Raw genomic sequence first — 23,539 nt, forward strand, 5'->3', positions numbered from 1 at the left:
TCCATTGTTGTCAAGTAATTGGTAATATATGAAAAATTAAAATGTTTTGAATATTCCACTCGAGAGTATTACTGCTGCCACCGTCTGTATTAAGCCGGGCGTACACTGCGCGATTTTTTTCAATTGTTGCATGCAGCTGCTGATCACAGCTAATCGCAGGGTTTAGTCGTAAAGTGTGAGTTCACAGCTCATGATTTATGTCCGGCCCGACACTCTGATGCGATCTACCTGCTCACACAAAAGCTTATTATAGTGAAACATGCTGCCTAGGCAGTTTGTGCTGAAAGCCCTTAAAAGAAAAGGCGATGATGTATTTGGAAAAAAGACATGGCTGAGCAAACTTTGCTACTATGGTCTGTCAATTTTACAGACAGAACTGCATTTCATTCATTGCACCCCAGCCACACTGCTGTGTTTACATCTGAGGGGAAGAAGAAAAAGAAGAATCCTTGTTTGCGCCCTGAGGGATTTGCCCACGACGGTCAGGAGAAAATCAAACATGATTGATATTCTCCCGACCTCACGATTCCTGATCGGGAGGTGGTCGTGAGAGGCTGATCGCCGCTCATAACCCCCTGTACATAACACGACTCTTGACGCACGATTAGGCAGAAAGTCAGCCCGATCGAAAGATTATCGCACGACTGGAAAATCGCCCCAAAAATCGCACAGTGTACGCCGCACTTTAAAGAGAAAAAATGGCCACAGGGGTGGCCAATGATTGGTCAAGGCCATCCCTGGCCCCCCATCTAGCTAAGCCCCTGAAAAGAAACGTATTATTTCAAAATCCAATTAAATGAAGTGCTTTTTTTGTGTATGTGTTATTATGTTTGTGATTCTGGAGGTAGATACATACTTTAAGCAAACTTACAAATTTCCCAGCAGAGCGACATTGCTGACCTATGAGAGGACATCTTTAAAAGCAATTTTAAACTGAGGGATTAATGCAACTTGAACTGATGACCTCAGTATTTCTAAAGTCCTAACCCCCCATCCACCAGCTACACAAACGCCCCTGTGTGTGTCAGCTCATAGCAGCTGGCTTCAAAGGGAGGACGTTTTCTCTTTGATAATCATCAGACTCGCTCCGCCTGATCCAGTTCCAGCTTTTCCTTTCAGTTCAATCCAGCAGGAATCGGTGTGTCCTGGCTTTCCTAGCCGCTCCCCCTGCTGCTGCTGCTGCTGCTGCTGCTGGCTGACTACATTGTATCGGTTCCCACACAGAGAAGCAAAGCGCGGTGCTCGGCTACAAACGGCGAATACGGAGGAATTAACCTGGATGGGGAGCCGTTCATAGAGGGATTGGTTTTATTTTTTTTTTGTTGACCGATTCGCGAGGCGGCTGGGAACAGCAGCGGGGAAAATGCGCCTGGGACTCGGCTATTTTTTTCTGCTGTGGTCGGTGTGTCGAAGTGTGATGGCAGAAGTCCAGTGAATCTCCCCTTCCTCTCTCTCCTGTTGTTGGGTGTCTGGGGGAGCGCTGCCACTGGTTTCTACTAGAGCTTTTATTTAGAGGCTTTTATTTTTATTTTATTCTTTTTTTTATTGCAACTCAACCGCCTTTGATTGATTAGTTCTTCAGACGGGAGCGAGCACCACCATGGACGGTGAGCGGTTGGGAATAGGATTGTTCAGTTAAGTCGGTAAGTTTGGTCCGTTTTTAAATGGTTTTTCCATCATTGTTAACGTTGCTCCGGGTGGTTAGCCCTTTAACGTTTGGTGGCTAGCTGGAACACAGCATGCAGCAGCTAGCCAGCTCAGCTCATTGTGTTACTGTGCCAGCCTGCTAAGCTCGCACGTTAGTTAGCTTCATCTGAGAGCTAACTTAGCTCTCCATTAAACAGCCAATAAAGAGCTGCTAGGTAAATGCTAACTATTACTGTTTAACCCTTTAGAGAGAAATATTTGTTTCAAGCCAACAGTGTTATTGGAATCCAGAACAAGACCTTATTACATTTGTAACGTTCAAATAATATAGATATTTTGATGGCAAAAAAAAGTGTTTCTATAAGAAATGCACTGAGAGTGAAAGAAACACTTTTTTATTGGTGCAACATAACCTTATAGGCATTAATGCTGATACTGGCACTTATATTTTTTTAGTTTATAAATCTCAATATAATTGTAACTTTACTTTTTAACTTTTCACCCTTTTTTTCTTAACTTGATAACTTATTTTCAACTTAATTTAACCTAACAGTCATGTTTTTGGACTATTGGAGGAAGTTGGAGTACCCGGGAGAACCCAGGCATGCACAGGGAGAACATGCAGAAAGATTAAAAAGTCTTTTGCTATCCAATTACTAATTAAACAAATAATCGACAGATTAATCGATTTGCAAAATAGTCGTTAGTTGCAGCCCTGATATATGTGTATAATATTGTGTTAATCAAACCTGAACCCTTTTGCTGCAAGGCTCCACTGAGCATTTACCATTTTTCTTAACTTGAAAACTTTTTTTTTCAACTTAATTTACAATAGGTAATATATCATTCTAGGGCTCATCCAATTGGTCAAATGCCAAAATAAGATGTACAGCCATGTAGCAGTATCTTTGCTGAATGGCTGGACATGGATCTTGTGCTTCTAGACCTCACTAAGGGACGAAGGGAACTACATTTGTAAGGGGTATGCCCTATAAAGGATTAACTGAAGAAACCTTACAGTCAGCTATCCCAATAACATTTATTAACTGTGAAAAAACACATGTGTGAGTGCACTCATAATGGATTCTCATTATAAAATAATACTAAGACAGAAATAAGAACCTGTGACCCCGGGGGGTCCTGAGTGGAATGGACCCATAGAAACCCAGAGAGGGGTTTCTTATATCCCTCTCACATGTGTTTCCTTTCTTTAACTGGGCTGTAAGAGCAGTGTGAACATGGTTTCCTTCTGGCTTTGATTATGTCCTGGAATAAAGTCTTCACTAATGAAACTTTTAAACCTACAAAATGGTGGCTCGTTGTGGTTTATTTGGACATTTTGGTACTATAGAAATTTGGAACTATCTGCTTTTATTGATTTTATGTGTTAGGGAATTGATGAAATCAGTCACTTACAGAACCCCCCAACTCTTTTACAGTTTGTTTGCTGAATGCTTGAATTGTACTTCTTGACGACTTTTTTTTTTTTCCCCACTTAAAAAAAAAAAGTTTTAGTTAAATTGTTTTGTTTCTTCAATTTGTCGCTCATTTCATATCTGCTTTTGTTTATTTAATCACTGATCGCAGGAAGTGATCCTCATTTTGGGCCTCTTGAGTCCAAAGAGATATGATAGATCAGGGTTTCTGGTTTGAACAAAGTGAGTCTAATTCACTTTCAGCCAATAGATATTATCTATTGGAGTCGCATTCCAACAGTTTCCAGCAGAGGAGTCTGAGTTTAGAGAATTATTTAAAATCACAGGTGGTCAAAGTACCGTAAGTCCAAGATGTCTCCCTATGGGTTACAAATTGAGACAATGTCCTTCAGGAAATGGCTTCATTTCATGCTCTCCTTTTTTCCCTTAAAATATTGGTTTTGTCATCATTGAATTAGAAATAGTGTTTTTTTATTCTAACATTACATTTTGTTTACAGGCTACATTTCAGTTTCATTTTAAACACCAATGAGAGCGTAACTGTTGGAACGATCTCATGTTAGTATAAATTATTTATTGGAGATGTACAAAAATAAGATTATATCCTGGAAAAAATGTGGTCATTGGCTGCCAAAACAAACAACAACAGAAACAGACACACGTCTGTAGTCTCTAGGGTAAATTAGATCCAGGGATATTAACTAATCTCATTTTACCTTTAGTCAGCGCCTAGCAATTTTATGTTAGTTTATTTCTCCTGTTAATTTTGCATGTGATGAGTTAAGAGTAAATCATAAATTCACTTCGGTTTATTTACATTTACACTGTCAGATTGGTTAGGAAAACCAGTTGATTGCATCGAGTCATTGACTTGCAATGGATGAGCTGGTGACCTTGCTTTTCGCTTGCATTTTATTGACGACTCTTCAGCTATCCCTCACTCCAAGCATGCATGGAATGTAGGTGGAGAGGAAAACTCAGTTTTAACAGGAATAAACCTCCAGCAAAAACAGGCTCAGTCATCTGCTGAGGTTGACCGGGGTTCAAGGAGACAGAAGCAGACAAAGAAAAAGATACAAAACTGTTAACTAGCTCCACAGGCGGCCCCGTCCAGGAAGATACAGCCAGACAGACGAGCTCCAAGCCAATTCTGCTAATCACAGGCCAAGCTCCAATATCTATAAACAGAGATGTCGATGGCAGCAGCACAGCTGATATTTCAATTCAGGATGGAGTCCCAGCCGAATAGCAACAGTCCAGATAAAGCTACTGTGATGAGAAAAAAACAGAGAACATAAGGTTATGAGTGGAGCTTAAATTGTACAAATCACAGGTATGATTAATTTGATATTATCAGGAAAACTTTAATTTCCGATCCAAAAGGATATCGCAACCCAATACTGACCTAATGCGAATTCAGCAAAAATCAGTGTAAATCATTCTTGCTTTTCTTACTTATTTTCCTGTGTTTGTTGTTAGAAAAGGATCAATCAGTTACATTACCCAAAGAACAATCATCAGTGGGTATGAGAAAGGAGCCATGTGCTATTAACCACTGATTAACTGTAAACGGAAGCAGAGTGTTCGTATCAGCATGCCAATGTCTGAGCTGCAGGCTGCTATAATCTAATAGCAGTGTCTGATTGGGATAGCCCTAATAATTATTCATTCAAACTGTTGATATATTGTTTAAAAAAAAATACATTACCAACTCTCCTTTAAAGTGGATAATACTTCATGATTGTTTATCACAAAGGGTGTGAAACGTCCTCAATGTAGAGCCATATTAATGTAGTCAGCATGCCACGCCTGGAGGCTAAATCCCCCTCTTTTTTTTCTGGTACTTAATGACTACTGTAAAATAGTCCTTTTCAAGAAAAGTGTTTGCCCAAAGAAAAGCATAAAAGAAAATCTTGACAGAAATGATCTGCCTTAGAAAAAGAGGTAATGCAGATCTTTGTTCACCGTACACCCAAACCAATCCTAGAGAAGACCGCCTGGAAAGGTGTCCTGCTCTGTTTGAAAGACTGCTTTCTCGTTCATTGTGTACATTAATCCACCAGTTCCTAAAGCAATAAAAAAGAGAAAAAAACTTTGAGTTTAATTGTTCCTACCAAGCCTTCAGCATTCTTGGCTAAATACATAATTACACACAGCTACAAGTTAATCTGGTACCTTGTCCTACTGGACCATTACAAAAAAACATAAACTAATTGAATCCACCTCCCTGAACTGTTCACTCCCTGTGTTGCAGAGTTAATGTGCTGGATGCCTTTGTACTAGTTTGGGTAACATATTGTACGTTACCTCTCAGAAGTTGAAACAAAACTAACACTTCTGCTTTATGGTTTAGCATGGTATTATAGCAGGTATTATAGTTCAGTGTGTGGGCTTGGTGAGCAACCATCGTAGCCTAGCCGATCTGAGTGCTACTATTTTCTATGACATACAGGAAGTACAACCCACACTGTGTAGATCCCATGCATGGCTCCCAGAGCATAAAAAGCATTAATAATTGATCAATCTTGGATATCCTGGCTGTAAAATGCAGAGCATATCAATTTTAGTGCTTCATCTGACCATAGAGATAAATAGCTTTACTGCGAAGAACAACAACAGCTTTGCCAGGATGATTGTCGTTTATTTCATGTACCTGTTAAGATTAAAGCTGTTTGCAGAAGCTTAAGGAGTGGTTAATCTGTATGCTTTCTTTACTAACTCGTCTGTCATTGATTTTTACTTACAAGGGTGTTTAATCTTCAGATTTATTACACATTCTTCTTGGTCTTGTCATACTACAATCAATACAAAAGATGGTAATATACCAACATGAGGCCCAGAGGATTTGGCCTAAAATTGAATTCATTCATGTAGAAGGTCTGGTGGCTTTGGCTCATCTGAGCATCCTTGGCTTCTTTTGTGCGTCTCCTCCGCTGTAACACTTTCAGCCTTTTCTATTTTCCCAAAAAGAAAAGGAAAGCTGTGTTTCATTTATCTGACTCTTTTCAAATATTTTCACTTTGTGTTCAGCGGATCGTTTTTGGAAGTAATTTGTGCTAATCATGATGAAGGTGTTAGGAGCTTTGCCAGGCACATTTTATGAGACTGACGGAGCCATCACGTTGGGGGTGGGATGTTTAGCACTCGATGTCGAACATGAGCAATGTGAGTCAAGCAAATTCCCATTTCCCTATTCAACAGTTTTATGTCAGTGATAAACAAGCTGTTGGGAACTGAGTGTAAAAGCAATTGTATAACGGCTTTATGACTTTTTCTCAACTGCTTTTGCAGAATTGCTGCAAAATTATCACTCTATAAATATACATTTTTTCAGTAGGCAATGTAGACTTGCCTACAGGTTTGCAGCTCACCTTTTTCAAACATGTTGTGGATTGAGTTGGCTGTCAAAAGGAACGTAGCGGAATAAGGGAGTTAAACTGTGTTTGTTTAGAGGTCTGAGGCATTAGATTAGTCCAGGACAGGCGGATTACGTTGGCTTTGTAAGGCTGCCATCATGTCATGGCCACACACCAACTAGTAGCAAGCTAAAGAAGGATTTGGCTTGAGCACATCAAGTTAACTGGGCATTCAAATACCTTTAGGGATGTTAACATACAAATAAAAAAACGCATCAATATTGAGATGTATAATAAAGTTAGGGATATTAAACTGGTTAGCCAGGAATATACTGTGCTTTGGTAGAGATTTTTTGGGTCTATTTTATTTTATCTTTGTCCCTTCAGTTATTTTCCAGTAAAGTGTTGAACTGCAGTAATTGGTTTGTGAAGTTGCCAAACCAAGTTTATTTAGAGGCTTTTTTGGTCATTTTTTAAAGTGAATTGTTATATACAGCAAAAATCCTGATTTTGCTGCCGTTAAAGCTTGTTTATTTATTATTAGATTTCTGTTTTTTGTAGCATCTAATAGATGTGAATGCTGTGGTGATGCACTAAGAAATCTGCTGATGAGGGAATTTGGCAGATTTTCAGCTTATTAGTTACTGGCTGGTTGAAAACACCCCGATCCAGCTTTTGCCACATTAAGGCACTACTAGTTACCTACTCTTCCTTTACTTAAGTTGATTCTGAGGTAGAAAGAATCAAAGTTGTCTGTTTGTAGGATCCCAGAGGATTTAAAAAATTAACTTTCTGCCTCCATTTGTCATGCCACACATTTAAAAGTCGCAGGGAAATCATATTTAAATGTTAAATCATTCTACAGGCCAGTTAGTTTTACGTCAGCTTGTACACCTAAATTTGGCCAATCATATATCAAATTTTTTCGGTCATATCATCTTGATTCATATGTCGCAGCTATTATACGCAACGGTTGAAATAAGAAATAAGAATAATTTACTTTACCATTGAGTTCCATCCCAGTGTTAATGGGGATGGACGTCTGTGTCTTCAGCAGGCGTAGAGCTAACAGAACTGGCAGCGTTGCGAGGCAAGGGCTCGCTCAAACATGTACGGCTTTAAGCCTTCTAGACCAAACCAAGCATCTGCCGCCCTGGCGTCCTCTTCGACAACAACTTCGTCCCCGCTTTCCTCCTCTAAATAAAAAATGTATGACGGAGGAGACTCATCCACGACCTCCGACACAAAACTCTCCTCCTCTTGCATGTTTCCGCTGTCCATAGCGTTCCTTGACAGTATCATTGCTAAGTGCTACTTAGTCCCAATGTAATTTCCCATTGGGAACCTTAGCACTAAGTTGCCAACTGGTTAACAAGATGCTTCTGACAAACCGGCCACAAGCAAACATCTCTGCGAACCTTCCTCCACAACAACCCCACCCTCTTGATAATCGACCAATAACATTCACTTTATTCACTCGTGTAAAGTCGTGCACCACTCGGAGAATTTGGAGATGCAAAGGTTGGAACGGCCACTTCCTTGCGACTTTAAATGCATATGATAGATTTAATACTATATAGAGTGGGGACTGTATAGTGGACTTTATAGTGAACTCAGTTAACTTACCTTTCAGACAGATGATCACAACTTTTCATTCTCCGTTGCTTCAGGCATGGTGCCTTCGCCATCTTTGTTATAAGTGGCTGCTGTCAGGTAGTGACAACCTATGGTGACAGCGGGCTGCCATGACAACAAATCCCATAATGCGTTGCGAGTAGAACTCTCCTCGGGAAGAATTCTTTGATATATCTGCTAATCTAGTGACCATGGAGGATCACTACTTTTCACAGTGCATTGTGGGAAATTTCAAGTCCATTACTTTTTTATCTACTAGATGTTTGGAGATTAATTTAAATTGGAGTAACCACTATATACTGCCCTATATAGTGATTAGGGTGGATATTTGGACACAGCGATGGTCTTTTCTGCTGTCATGAATAATGGCCGCTTAAAGGAGTAGAGCTGACTGACATTGGCAGAAATTAGATGGTTGAAATTGCCACATGGCTAAATTCATACTTCATGTTCTGCAAACATAGATTTTAGTTTATTCTTTATTTGTAAAAAAGAAAATGGGTGGAGTAGAAATTGTATTTTGATTAAATGCTGTCCTTTGCAGTGTTCTTACAGTTTGTCATCTGGCCTTTTACCCAAACAGGTTTTGAGACAAATGATTCATCAGAAAAACCTAGAAATATTGACATTAGTTTTATCTGATCTTAAGGTAACTTTATTCATTTGCGTTTAGTTAAAAAACTGAAATCTGCTTTAAACCTGAGATGTGTCCTTTGGGTTTGTGCGGCTACCATTTTGTGGACTCTATGGTATGTGGAGAGAGCTGTGAAACTGTTAAGGAATATGCAACTCTGCACTAGCCTCTGCAGCATAGATTGGATTTCTGATTTGTGAATTGCCAGGTAAAGGAAAGAAGGTTGCGAGTGCTTGTTGCACAGTTGCTGCTTTGCTGTAGAACTGGTGATCCATCTTTTCCTGGGATCAGAGCCCAGGTTAGATTCAGCTCTTCCCCCACACCGCCTATAAAGATATTGTCTTTTATAGCCTGTGTGCACAGTGTTTAGTGCTGCAGAAAGGCTGTCTCATTTGCTTTTGCTTTTTTTTTAAGTAACATGCTGTGTGTGTGTTCTTAGAAAGAAATTTTAGTTCTATTGAAGATTAGTTTTTCTCAGTGTTGCTGCGTTATTCGGTTTATTATGTCTAAAGCACTATTGCTTTCAATACCGCCTTCATTCATCCACTCATAAGCAACATGACCTCATTACTCAGTCGTGCTTCACTTGACGCTGACACTGATTATCTTTTCCCTGCAACTCGCATATGGTAATTTTTCATCTACAATTAATTAATTGAATCTTTGACTTAAATGATTGTTGCAGAAAGCTGTTGAGCTGGTTGAAAGAAAGCAGTTAAGTGTCCTCCCTGATTCAGGAGGAAATGTCGCGCCGCTTTTAGAAAGATGTGTTTCTGTGTTGAGCTTAGTGTAGAGCATGAAAGGGCTTTGAAGAAGTGATGTGCGGGAATGCCTCAGAGCACATCATTACTGTAGCACGGTGGCAGCGTGTGGGAGGATCTGTCCCTGTTGCCCTAATCATAGCGCAGGATCCGCTGTCATCTGTGGAATCAAAGAGGGTAAAAAAATATATAATAACGCCGCTTCTCGGATGACATCAGCCTCACTTGTGATATTGATGAGTAAATTAGAGAACATCCACAAATTACACAGTTGCAGCACACTAAAGCAAGGATGGATGATCAGCTAGAACCTCAGTTTCTCTGGAAGATAAAGAGACCTTTATCTTCAACTGTTTTGGTGTTCATGAAAATCAGCCTGGATTCATCTTGCTGTCAGCACATGTTGCAACAAATGTCTCACAGCTCGTCAGATGTTTACTTTAAAAGCTATTTTTATCAAAGCGGCTCTTAGCCACACATGGTTTAGCAAAGGAAATAGAAAACCTTTGTTCACATCACTAAACAAACAAAAGTAGCCCCCAGAAACAAAGGATAAAATCTAGAGCTGTAATTTTATATCATTTATTGCATTTCTCAAATTTATCAGTTCAAGGGCTTTAAATGATTATTGTAATAGTTGAGTTATCATGAATTATTTTTAACGATCTCTATCATGTCATAAAAAAAGACGCCTTAGTCGGTTGTCTTTGAATGTCCCTTCATCACCTTTTGTCGTCACTATCATTTTTTTTATTACCTTTATAAATGAAAATTCATAAAATAGTCATTTGAAATTCAACTTAAATAGTTAAATATTTCTTAGAATGTATATATTTTTTATCATTAAAATGTGAAAGATCAAAATGTATTACATGTTTTTTTTTTACTTTTCTGCTTTTAGAAATACCTAATGTTAACAAGGATTTTAAACTAGTGTACAAAGATAGGCTTGTCTGCAGGTTCTGCATTCAGGCTTTTTGTTGTTGTTAATTTTTCTAAAATGGCATAAAAAAAAATAAAGATGACTGAAATATTCATCCCAAATATACTCTACCATGTCCCACTTAGACATTTAAAGTAAATAAAACTATCCTATTATGTAGCCTGATATTAATCTTAACTGTTAATCTTAGTTACAAATGAAAGACCAGAATAAGATGTACAATAATTGTTTGATATCACCTGACTAAATTCTAACTGTACCGTACTTCACTCAGTGTTGAAGCCAGTGGTATTATCAATGCCTTATTATCGGCCTAGATTTTGGGGATGGATAGCCTTAAAGGTATACTATGCAACCGGTGTTGATTTTCCAGCGAGGCTCCCCCCAGAGGGCGAAAGTAAAAGTGCACTGTCGTAAATATGCACAGCTGTTCTCCTGGTTTCTCCGTCAAGCCAGGCGCGGTTGTTTTGAGCTTAGCAGACAGGCGAACGCAACGAATAACTAACACAGTGAAAGTATGAACATGCACACAGAGAGAAACCATTCCAATGTTACTTACAATTGCATCAGCAGAAACGCGAGGTCCGCGTCAGCCTTGCAGCCTTCTTTTTATTTTAGCTCTCGCCATTCGGAAAAAGCTTGCCCGATGTTCACCCGTGTACGACTCCTCTCTCTGTCCGGAGCCCTTTCCCACTTTCTTGCCTGCTCCGACATGGGCTTTCGCTGTTTTCACGCTGGTTCCGCCATGATAACTGCACAAAGATCGCCACTGTGCTAGCAACGAGCCTGCTTTTAACTGGGGGCGTGTAGCAGTTCTCGCCGTAAAGCAAGACAGACTCTCGCGAGACTTCTGAGCCTGTGGGTGCGGGCCGAGGGCTCCTGCAATTGCAAGTGCGGTATTTCCCCCACAGACCACCAGGGCGGCCGAGAATACCTTTGTTCAACCTGAAATGACATTTCATTTAATCATCCAAAACGTTATGGAACACATTAATTAACTGAAAAATGTTGCATAGTGTGCCTTTAATCAGTCTTTATCCGCTGACGGCTGCCTGTAGTGCAGCAAGAAACAGACAAGATCATTCTTAAACTAATATCCCTCAAAGAAAGTGTAATTTTGAAAAACTTCTCTTCTCTTTTTGTGCTCTCTTTCAGCCATTACTGATTCAAGCCACAGTAATGAAAGGGATTGGGTTGTCATTGAATTTTGTGGTATAAACTGTACAACCTAAATAAAAATAAAATATCGATAGATGCAGTGATGTTGCAAAAAATGCATGAAATGTGCCCCTCCTTTTTCCCAATCAACACTTAAAAGTCGACTAAATAATGGAGCTTAATCAAGAACAGGTTTAAAGCTATGTTGAAGTCAATAAAATGTGTAGGCTATATTCTTGGCAACATAGCAACTATAATACCCCTTTCCAACTGGCTGAAAAATGTGTTTAAACCCAGGAACAACCGGCTTTTAGTGGCAGTGGGAACAGTTCAGTGACGCATACCTACCCGGGTCAAACGACTCGGCAAGCGACCCGTATTAAAATCGCCTCAGCTCTGATGGGCACGCTGTGGGAACACTAGACCCGGGTTGACCCACTAAATTACATGAACACAATGTACGGACATCATCCATCTTTGGTCCACTCTGTTTATATCCGATAAACATGGTGCAGCACTGGTGGGAGGGATTCAGACAGATAATAGAGCGAAATAATAAAGAATATTGACTACGCTCTGGCTCCTATCTATGTTGCTCTCCATTGTTTACTTTCCTGATTCCTGTTGCACTGTCAATCGACATCATCAATGCTTACCCAGCGTGATGATGTCATCAGACACACAGTGGTGGGTTATAGTGGCCACGCAGCTTTCCAGCTGGGGGTCACACTCCTCTTTTTAGTCAAATGGGGAAAAAAGTCAAGTGCCGATTATTAGCAAGTCAACCTGGGTTCGAAAAACATTGGGCCTCAGTGGGAAAGCGGTTAAACATTTATCACACTGAGTTTTATCAGAATTAAACAATTGATGCAAACATTGTAGTTCCTTCTGTTTCTCTTGTCCCTGTGAGGAAGTCTACAGCAAGGCTGTAATATGCTACACCAACACTGGTTTCTGAAAGCCGGTATGTTCTGGTTGCATGTCTCCTGAAGCAATACACTCATGTCTACACAGTTTTGCAAGTCATTTTCTTAGAAAACAGAATTTCTTTGAAAAATAAATTGGTCGTGCAAAATACAGCCTGGCTCGGTGTTAGGATGACTAAACATTTACAGCCTGCAGATTGTCAGCAGGTGAAGTTGAGGTTAGTCAGGGATTCATGTACTTAAATAACTTAAAAGTCCTCATTGGGTTCCCAATCCAGTGTTTTGTTTATGGGTTCTGAGGGACAAAACAAAATATTGCTAAAAAAAAACAAAAAAAAAAAAAACAGAACTTGTGATTCTTTTGTAATAACTAATACATGAAATGTTGTTTCTGATAAACCTGAGTGTTACGGTGGTTTTGACAGTTAAGCATTGGCTGCCTGTTAAACAAATGCCTTTGCTTGCCTCGTTTTTCAGTGAACCCGGTTGAATTTGTCGCTAACTTCAGATCCGATCGGGCTGCAGGACGTCGTCATTATTTCTCCCCTGCTCTTTTCCTCATTAATCTATCAAGGTGATGCAACCGAAACGCACGCCATGCCGTGATAAACAGCGTCATGCAGTGCCTCAGCTGAGGAAAATCAATAGAAAAAAACAGTTAATCTCAAGAGTAAAGACCCTTATACAAGCAAATAAAGCAAGAGTTCAGAGAGAAAAAAAGCCGTAATGGATTTGGACAGATCACGCTGCGTAGCTGCAGGGAGTGCATGTTGTTTTCTTTTGGCTTCAGTGCCATTACTATGAAGCTTATTGGCCATGATAAAAACATTTTCAGTGTGGACATTTGTCTAAGCAGCTAGAGAAGCAATCTCTTGGCTTTAATGGGAGTTGTTCAGACTGAAGTGACTGGTTTGAAAATAACATGCCTGTGTTATAGTTCACTCAGCAGCTAAGTCTGCCTTCAGCTTTTCTGTTGCGATGAGGAATTTACATGCAGGGTGACAAAAAGCAGCTACGTCTGCTTTCTGTCATACTATTTGTTTCCTCATTGTGTTTTTTTTTTGTCTTCTCTATTGAAACAGGATTTTAATCATGCTTAATAAGCCTTGACCAAAGTCAACAACTTGACCTGAAAAGTACAAGATGTTCTTTCAGTGAGATAGCTGTGTCACAGCCGACGTCTGTTAAAACTATACCTATAAATATTCCGGTTGTAAGCAATTTCTTGGAGAATGAGGAAGCCAAATGTCACTGGTGGAGCATAAATTGAGCTTTACTGTTTGTAGTACTGGAGAGAAATACTTGGATGATCACATATGAGAATATATCACACTTAATTTGATTCTGTCACTGTAACCTGTTCAAAAACAGGTTACAGTATTGTAGACTGGATGTTGACACAAACCGGATGAATGTAATGCCTCAGAGGCAACCTGTTTGCTTTGAATCTTAACTTGACACACACTAAAAGGGGAGATTGATGATGCTGGAGAAATTGAAAGCAGACGGACCTTTAGAACAGGAGAGGTTGATGGAAGACGTGAAGGATAAGAGTTTGTTTATACTAGCGACAGTCTGAGGACAAAGCAAGCAAGCTTGTGCTGTTTTAGTTTTCCGGGTCATAGTGTGTCTGAAGTTGAAACGTGGAGCTAGAATGTAGTTTTATGGGGGGGGTTGCATCACCTTGTTTTGGTTGACATGGCAGTCAAGGTGATGGCAATTGTTTAAACAGGGCTGTCTGATATCTGGATGAGGCAAATGCAGTTGAACAAACATATATGTTGCCCTTAGTGATGCAGGGAATTTCTGAAACTTAACACCATATAGTGAGCTCAGATTAACCAAAAAACTAGCACTGATCAGCTGTTACAGTGTTAAATTAACTCTTTTTTTTTTTTAGTCTGCTTTGAATTTTCTTAACAAATCACACATAGAAATTTAATGGTGAGCTTTAGTTTAGCCTACATGTTTTAATCTTCTTAAACACTCACATTGCCTGTCAGCAATGCTCGTTATCCTGAGATTCTGTATGGTAAACCATATCTAATTTGGAAGTGAGAAATCGTTTCAAACAAGGATGGGAACCAATAATCGACGCACGATGAATGGTGCATTGATTCATAGTTCCTTTTAGTAATTGGTAATTAATTGAGAACTTCAGAGTAAAATGAATTTCCTTCAGTCTAGTAGTGTCCACTAGAGGGCGGAGCTGTTCGGTGAGGAACCTCGCTGAAATTTGCAAGAAAAGTAAGTCCACTGCGGAGGTACGCTAGAGCTAAAACAGAAGCTCCAGACTGCAGTTTGGGAATATTTACACAATTTAATGGCAACAACCAGGGTGCACAAGGCACTTTATTCGGTTCTGTTTGTAAATATAAACAAGATAAACTCCATATGTTATCCCCTAAATATTCAAAATGGTCCTTTCCAGTCAAAAGTCAACCGAATGGCAGCGAAATCCAACTTCCAGCCACTGGCCTTCTCCTGGGCGTGCATATTTTTTTACTTTAGATGTCCACAAATCATGACAGAATATTTTACATGTTAAAAAATGAATTGTAGCGGACTAGCCAAGGACCAGCCAATGGCCCATCAAGGAAAGTGGGGACATTTTGAATGGCTGCTACTGTAGCTGTGCTCCATGGGGGAGCAGTGTTCCTTCTCTACTGTGCTGTGATAGAAAAGTGGATCGAGTTAAAATAACTTTTGTAGTAACTAGCACTCTACCTTATTTGCTTGTAAAAATCATTACTATGCTTTAAACAGATTTGCTACTTTACGTGTATAAACTAAACGTGTATGGACTGCAGTTTTCTGTTGTAAGCCCCTTGTAACCACAAGGAATGGCGATGTCAAATTTCAGCATGAGCAAAGAGGAGACCACTTTCTCAGGGCTTTGATGCTTTTACATGGATAGGTTACTTTTTTTTTCATGCAAAATTAATGGGATCATAGAGTGTGCTGGCTTTTTTTTCTAGAATTGTGTAGCTCCTGTTTTAATTTTATTGCAAAGTATTTCTGTTGCTGTTGTTCTATAAAAGTACGTTTTTAGATCATTTGAGACGAGAACATTATACTTTTAAGCTTCACTATATGGCCCATTTACTGATTTGGTGCATAATTAAAAAGAGGTTTCAATAACAGGAAGTGAAATGCAGCTTTAGATGAGCCATGGGTGTGGTGACGTCACAACTATGCTTCTGTTCCAATTGACCAATATTTATGCTGCAGGCTCCCGTTCTCCCTGAGTCCATACTTTCCTGTGTTCTTCTCAAGAACGGACTTAGCCAGGACACGAGTCCGTACTTGCATTCTTGTGAATTGAGTAATGGCCATGGAATCGTTTGATAGTCAGCTCCAGGATTGTTTACATTGTTTAATGGCGAAAAGGATGCAGAATACATTTTGAACCTCACAATCTTCTCAGAATGCAAACACTCTGTCCCAACCAATAGGGCACCATTATCAAGATAGATCCAAGATCATATGAGATTTTCTCGGGTAAAAAACTGTCACCTAGGTCAGCCTGACAATCTAGCTGTTTGGAAACCCTTCCAAACCTCCCTATGCTCACTCCACCCCTGGCTTCAAAGGTTGCACATTCTCCTCTTATCTGTTCACCTGCATGTGAGCGAGTCTCACATTGGTGATAGAGTATAAAACAAGGGGGGAAGGCAGTCCTACCCCTCTTTGATAATGATAGAGAAAAGACCTAAACAAGTGCACTGTAACTGTTAAAATAACACCTCTGACAGGTTTCTAACAAGTGAATATGTTCAAAAACACAGTTTCCACAGCTGTTGCAATCCTTCCAGTCAGCATCGTTTTGTGAACTGACAGCGGAACTGGCCGTTGGTGAGAACCCTTCATGTTTGTAGGTGATCTTGAACATGTGGTTGCCTCTTTTGCTTTATGTTGCAGCTGAAATGTTTATAAATCAATCTGGGGGTCAAAGTTCTGCAGATTTTCTTTTTAAGATGATTCTAAAATTCAAGCTGAATTCAGTTCATCCGTGAACATTTTTAGGGCTGAAATGAACTGCTCCCCGGGCGCCGCACAATGGCAGCCCACTGCTCCCCAAGGGGATGGGTTAAATGAAGAGATATATTTCTCCAATGTAAGATCAATAAAGTTCAATTATTATAATTATTACAATTAATCGATTATTAAAATACATTTCAAATTTGTCTAATTTCGTAATGAGCTCAAATCATAACCTAATTTAATGGTATACAGACTTTCACATTTTTGCTGTTTATAATTAATTTAAAATGCACAATAGTTTTTTAATTCTAAAAAAAACGTTAATTTAGAAATGGTACTTTACTAAAAGTATTTATTTTTAGATTAATAAAAAAAGTGTATAGATTAATCGATTACTAAAACAATCCAGAGCATCAGCCGTAGAGGTTTTATAGAAATAATTAGACTTCTCCTTACTATAATTAGCTGGTTCCATTATTTCTCAAGGTACTAAAATGTAATTAAAGATTGCAGTACTTTTGCACCTCAATGAAGCTTCTTGTGAAAAGTCTCAAGGCTTGACTATAACTGTCTGATTTCTATCAGTATTCTGACTAAAAAAAGCTATTTTATAAACGGCGTGCTAGCCTCTGCTCCCTGACGCACATTTTCCTGCCTTTCAAATGCCAGCAGTGATTGAGTGTGTACACATGTCGGCACTTACTGTCAGCTGTTATTGCCAGCTTGAGCGCTTTTTTATGAGCAATATTTCAGTTGCAAAACAGTGCTCCCCTACATGGAAGGCTTCAGCGTTTGGGGGGAGAAAAAAAACAGTTTGGACAGTTACTACCGCGTTAAAATGACTCTGGTCAGAGATGAATCGGGTCTGCATTAATGCTGTCAACCAATGTTGTCATTTTTAAATGTGTCACTGCTGCTGGAGCTTTAAGTGTCAGAGCATTGATGCTGCTGGAAGCCCTGTTTCTTGATGACTCTGCCTCTTTGTGCAGCTGCTGGGAGAGAGCCAGGCAGATATTTGGGGTTAATGGTTGTCCGTGCCCTTTCTCTAGTTAGACATTCACATGGCAGCAGCACAGCTGCCTATGGTACAAACAGTAGTTCTGTATATTAGTCGCTCAGTGATTGCCTGGTTTCTTTTCATAGATGTAGCTTTTAGTTACATTCTCTGTTTTGTTTTCATGCTTTTATTGCAGATTTACACTCAAGATTGGATTCTTTAAGAGGTAAACTTTTAGTGGACGCCTGCAGTTTGGCTCAGTTCAGGTCAAACCACTGTGTACTTGGGTTTTTATTCAGAATTGGTAGTAATCCTGTTTGACAAGCTGCCTGTGCACAAATGCATGTCATAAACAATTTACAGAAAACGGTGGATGAGCAACGCAGTTTTAGCTTCGCAGACATTCAGACTGTTTGTCAATTAACAGACTGCAAGCTGCCGTTTCACAAGTCTTCCTTCCTATTGAGCTTAGATGACATGGGAACCGTCTGTACCCATAGATGGGTGTTGCATTTGTTTACAATTCAGCATAGAAGAGAGCGAAAAAAGATTTGGCTTTACTTCAGCTGTCCTAGATTATTGGTTGCAGTGTTTTTTGTGCTTTCCTTTACATTGTGTTGCATTGAACTGTTAAATTATAAAGGAAAGTCACACAGCAAATGTTGTTTCTATATAATGCTTCACATTTTCAGCTTTTTGTGTGGAAGGGATTGGGAATATGGACTCAATGTTTGTAGTATTTTATCTTATTTATTAGCTTGTTAATGAACATGAAGATAAAAAGCATTTAAGAACTAATTAACTGTTTTTGGCAATACATTTATTGCAGACTTGGTAACATAAAAACTGCTCTGAAGCTGAAATTATGATCTGATAGGCAACTGATCTGATTTCCTGGTTACATGACGAGTGCCACTGAATAAATATAGTTGTATTTAATCCTGTTTGTATAATGTATTGATATCAATTGATGCTCTCGTGCAACCAGAACAAAAAAACAGAACAAGTAATAACAAACCCATCAGTAGTGCCAAGTTTTGGATTTTGCAAACATTATCATTTTGTTATACTAAACCCCTTATCAGGGCAATTAGTGTATTTCCTACCCCTATTGTGTGTTTATGGACAGCAGTTTTAGGTCTATTTACTGCATCTGTTATTTGAATTTTACTATTAGATTTAGATGTCCAACCACTTAGTAGATTTGTAAGGTTTAGCTAAAAGTTTTATTTGTAAAATCTATTCAATAAATGTTGAGGACACTAACTAGCAGGTGAATTGCTTTGACTACATTGTTTATTGGGAGATTCTGATTCAGACTGCCGTCTTTAGATCCCAGGCGTTGGTGCTGACCTGTTCTGAATTTTTTTTTCCAAACACCAGGTATTTCACAACATTTCCATGAGGTTTTACTTTTTATTTTGAGATAATGTTTATTTTTTTGTTTTCTTTTGGGAGTGTATTTGTTATATAACTGTTTTCATACTATTTGCGACATATAGTAGCAGCAGCTATATAACTGTTAAGCTTGAAATATCTTCTCAGCGCTTTCGTTTCACCTGATAAACATGCTGAGATCCTTAAGTCTGGTCCGCTTTGATAGTAGCTTCCTTTTCTTAATGTTACTGCTTTGGGTGGAAGGGAACATTTGTATTTGACATTGTGTTTCCCTCTGGGTTTAGTCTGTCCTGGTGTGTATCAGCAAAACCACACTCGGGTGCTGTTTGCTGTCCATAGCTTGGCCAGGCAAAAAGCATCTGTTTTAGGTCACGTTACAAACAATCTAAAGAACCCCCAGTAAATGGTGTTGGAGGCTAACTAAAGTCCTGCTAACTGGAGGCAGTCAGGCGTGACGGTCACGCTCGTTCTTCACGGTGTGGAAGAGTTGGACCCTTTATGGTTCACAAAGCCCCGTGGTCGCCAGTCTCCCGCTAAATCCTCCATCTGATTAAGCCAACCTTGAGTCAAACGCTGGTTTGCATTAAAAACGGATGGATCTTAGATTCCAAACTGTTTTATAGAAATAACCAATGAGCTGTTAAAGAGACTATTATCATCCCCATTAGGCTGAAATAGTTGGTTGCAGCTAAGAATGAGAGAGATGGGTCTCTCTGGCTGATTATATTTAGTTGCATACAGCTAAATGTTATATCACTACCATGAATTAGATTTTAATATTTAAACCAGTGTTAATTCTTCAGGCATTCTTCCTAGGACTCTCTAAATAAGTTAAATTCAATTGATAAGCCCCAATTCATTGTTTGTATTCTTATTTTAATACATAATCCTTAACAGAACAAATGTAATTTAGATAAAAGCTGCACAGATAAGGGTGAGGTAGAACCATCTCTCTGCCACCCAGTGTTAAGGGTGGGGGAGGGTGTTTCCCTTTGCTTTTTTTGAGACGAGGGGAAGGTCAAGCATTTGCTTTATCTTAGATTTGGTCACAATCGATGACCTGCTAACTCCTTGAAGCAGCACCCCCCTTTTGTACTAGAATGTTTTAATTGCATCTCTGAATTTGAATTAAGTACCTATAGATAGCTTTAGGCATTTGGATAATACAAAGAATAGGGTTAATTGGTGAAGTCTCTGTCCAATGGTGTGTAAACAACCAAACTTCAGTGTTAACGCCACTTTTAATCTGTTAGCTGAGATTTTCATCATCATCCTACTTTAAATCATCTTTCAGTTTGGTTTCCTCCAATTTTAATGAATATTCTGACAATTAAATACTTTTAAAAAAAGGTTAAATTAATTATATAACTCAATTTAATGTAAACAGTGTTTATCTTGGCTATATTGTCCAGATGTGAAATTTGCTTTGATTGATTTCATTTCATATAAATCACAGCTTTTTCTTTTTAACTTTGGACATTTGAACTTTACAGATCAAATGTTACCTTTTATAATTTCTTTAACTATTACTACTACTACAAAAAAAATAAATAAAAATAAATAAATAAAAAAAGTTTGTTTTGATGCCCTACTTACACTTAGGTTATCATAATGTTGCTGAGGTGTTAGCAGCCACTAATTTTCTACCCGCATGGGTTTCATCACACAAAATACACGCTAGGTGTTTACAGTAATTTAAGCATGCCCAAACCTGCTGTAGCAAGTCTGGGATGGCGGCAGTGTATCAGAGTCTTTGGACAGAGACTGTGGCCATCAGAAAGCTAAAAGAGAAGTGCAGGCTTGATATCTGAGGAAGTGGTATTTTTCTAGCTTAGCTGGAACTTGTAGTAACTTGATCAAGGGTGCCTTTGTTATAGTATAGTTGAGATTTTGCTGCTTAGAGTCATGAAATTAGAGCTGAAAACTACCTGATTATCTGCTAAGTAGTTTTTTTCTAATGTTCTGCAATTAGACCGCTTGATTATCAGATTGGGAAATACCAGCTTGTACAACACCAAGGCCATGCACAGGAGCTTGGTAATCCCTGCAGTGTTATATGAAATGCCTCAGAGAAATCAAACCAATCCAGATCTGTAAAACATCTGCTAGTTCATTACTTTATCCTGTTCTAAATATACAATGCCTCTACAGCTATGTGTGTGACTACTGTCATCTTCATGTCTGTACGCTCTCTGCAGACAGGTATAAACACTTATGAACTCACCAACACAGATGGGTGCTGTAATGGTATATAATCAGGCTTTAAACTCCCCATGCTCTCAGTTAGCCTCCTTTTCTGCTGACCCACAAAGGCGAACCAGTGCACCGCAGTGGCTGCTTCTGCTGTTACCTCGTCAACTCGCATTGAAACAGAGTGCTTCAATTATAGACTGACGAGAGCTCCGATAATTAGAAGTAGTGGGAGAATCTCAGTGACTGCTTGTGTAATTCAGAAATGGTTGTGGAGTGGAACGGCTCGGCATGCTAATGGAGCCGCTCCTGTTTTTTTGCTTGAGGCACCTTTGAATGCAGGAAAAATCAATCTGGCACCTCGTCAGTGTTTAAACATTGGGGGCTTCTTTACACGCTGACCAGTGTGCGGATGTTCGTTTCATCAGATGCAACAAAAGCTATCAAGAATACACTGACCTCAGATTATCTCTACTCTCTATCATTTCTTGTGCATTGCATTTCTGTTTTTAAGTACTGCATCTTTACCTACCTACCTGCAGATTAGATCTATGGCAGTCTGGTTATTTAAAGAAAGCATTTTTCTCTGCAGATATGGCCACAAAGGAAGCAGTTGATTTTAAAAAAAAAAGGCTAATTAAGTCATGTGATTTTCAAATATTCAGCCTCTGTTTTTCCCTCTGATCATTAAAAGAAGAGACTTAAGTACTCAACATAATTGCGAAATCATCTTAAAACTAACAAAATATAATCCAAAATGTCACCTCAAGATGTTGTCTTGCTACAGCCCCACTTTGCCTCATTAGTGCTGCTCTGAAAATGAGTTAACCGCTGCTATAGCTTATCTAGAGTTACAGAAAGTTCATGCTTAGGCAATGGCATTAATTGAATGTTTATTGCATTTGCTGCTGGTTGCCGTTTCAACACTCAGCGATATTTTTATTGTTACCACAGTATGGCTTTATTCCTTGCAAGCCCTCTGTGTGGGTGTGATCATGTATTGATTTGGTGTGTGTTTAAAGAACTAGACCTGTCTATTGGCTTGTGGATTAGAGGAGAGTTCATGTGTTGCACAGTTTATGAGCAAAACGAGGTCAAAGGACATTATTAATTTGGCTAGTGAGCCCTACCAACGATTACAACATACTCTGCAGTCTGATTGTATCATAGTTTTTTACTCGTGTTGATACTGTTTGGAAAAAAACTGGTTGAATATATAAATTCTAAGGCACATTTGTCAAGAGCATTATCTCAAAGCATGGATTTCTGCAGATCAAACAGAATTAGTTCGTGAAATGAGAGGTTGTTTCACTAACACAACGTTACTGTTAACGACGGATTTAATAAGCATAAAACCCTTTTAGGATTGAAGCTCTCCTCCAAAAAAGTGAGTGCTGACATTCTAACCAAGCAACCTGCATGTTGTAAAATATTTGTTTTCCAGTCACAACCCTGGCTAATAGTCACCCTGTTGTTTGTGCACTGATGCATCATCTCCCGTGGGTAAAGTTTTAATACGTGTGAATGATTCACAGTCAAGCCTCCAGGTCTCAAAAGATGTTATATGAGATAATCCAATATTCAAAATTGTATGAAGGAGGGGGTTAATAAAGAAAAACAAAGACTTGCCCTCTAACATGCACATTAATTGATCAGAGATGTGTATGAATTGCTTCAGGTGTGTGAAAAGACATTTTATAAGAGGACGTTGGGAAGTCTAAAGATGAATGCTATTTATCACTTTGTCAAAATTACAAAACTCGACTCGCTTCAGTCCTTAAAATGTTTTCAGTTTCTACCTTTAACATTAAGTGAGGGAAAATGAGGGACATTACCTTTAAGTAACTTGCATTTTGGATGCTTGTCTGATGTGTTGCAATAAATTGACTGTTAATTGTTTTGTGTTGAAATAATTAACCAATAAAAAAATATATATATATATTTATATATATATATATATATATATATTAGGGGTGGAACGGTTCACAAAATCCACGGTTCGGTTCGATTCACGGTTTCGTGGTCACGGTTTTCGGTTTGGTTCGATTCGGTATATGTTGATTGTTACACAGAAATGCCATAAAATTTTATGAAATTAATGGAAAAATCCCCCCCCCAAAAATAATGGATTGTAATTATTTTAAATGATCCGCGGAAACCCTGGATCATTTCTGTATGTTTTGCTGCTTTGAATTTGATCATCTCGCGCATGCTCTCTACCATCTCAGAGGGGAGTGGACGGGAGCCACAGTGGAGGCTGTAGGCTTTGCTTTGAGCAGCTGGTCTGGAGCGGAGCGGGGGTTGCTGACGGAGTATGTGGGATTTCGCATGACATGTTGGGCATGTTGCTGTTAGCATAAACAAAACGTGTTGCACACTGTTGCACTTTTATCCACAACTTTCTTTCTGCCGTCATCGTAGGTCACTCTAAATGCAAAGCGCTCCCATACAGCAGACCTATAAAGTGCTGCTGG

At 39.1% G+C, this 23,539-nt stretch overlaps 1 protein-coding gene across 1 annotated transcript in view; it reads left to right on the forward strand.

The window, feature by feature from the left end:
• Window positions 1-1,197: 1,197 nt before the first annotated feature.
• Window positions 1,198-23,539, forward strand: part of znf609 (zinc finger protein 609) — a 104,862-nt gene continuing 82,520 nt past the window's right edge. Inside the window, exon 1 of the mRNA XM_015377578.1 lies at window positions 1,198-1,643. The gene's annotated coding sequence lies outside the window, so the exon portion shown is untranslated. The remainder of the gene's footprint in view (window positions 1,644-23,539) is intronic.

The sequence above is a fragment of the Cyprinodon variegatus genome, unplaced genomic scaffold (assembly GCF_000732505.1).
Source record: "Cyprinodon variegatus isolate N-32 unplaced genomic scaffold, C_variegatus-1.0 Scaffold156, whole genome shotgun sequence".
Classification (NCBI taxonomy): Eukaryota; Metazoa; Chordata; class Actinopteri; order Cyprinodontiformes; family Cyprinodontidae; genus Cyprinodon; species Cyprinodon variegatus.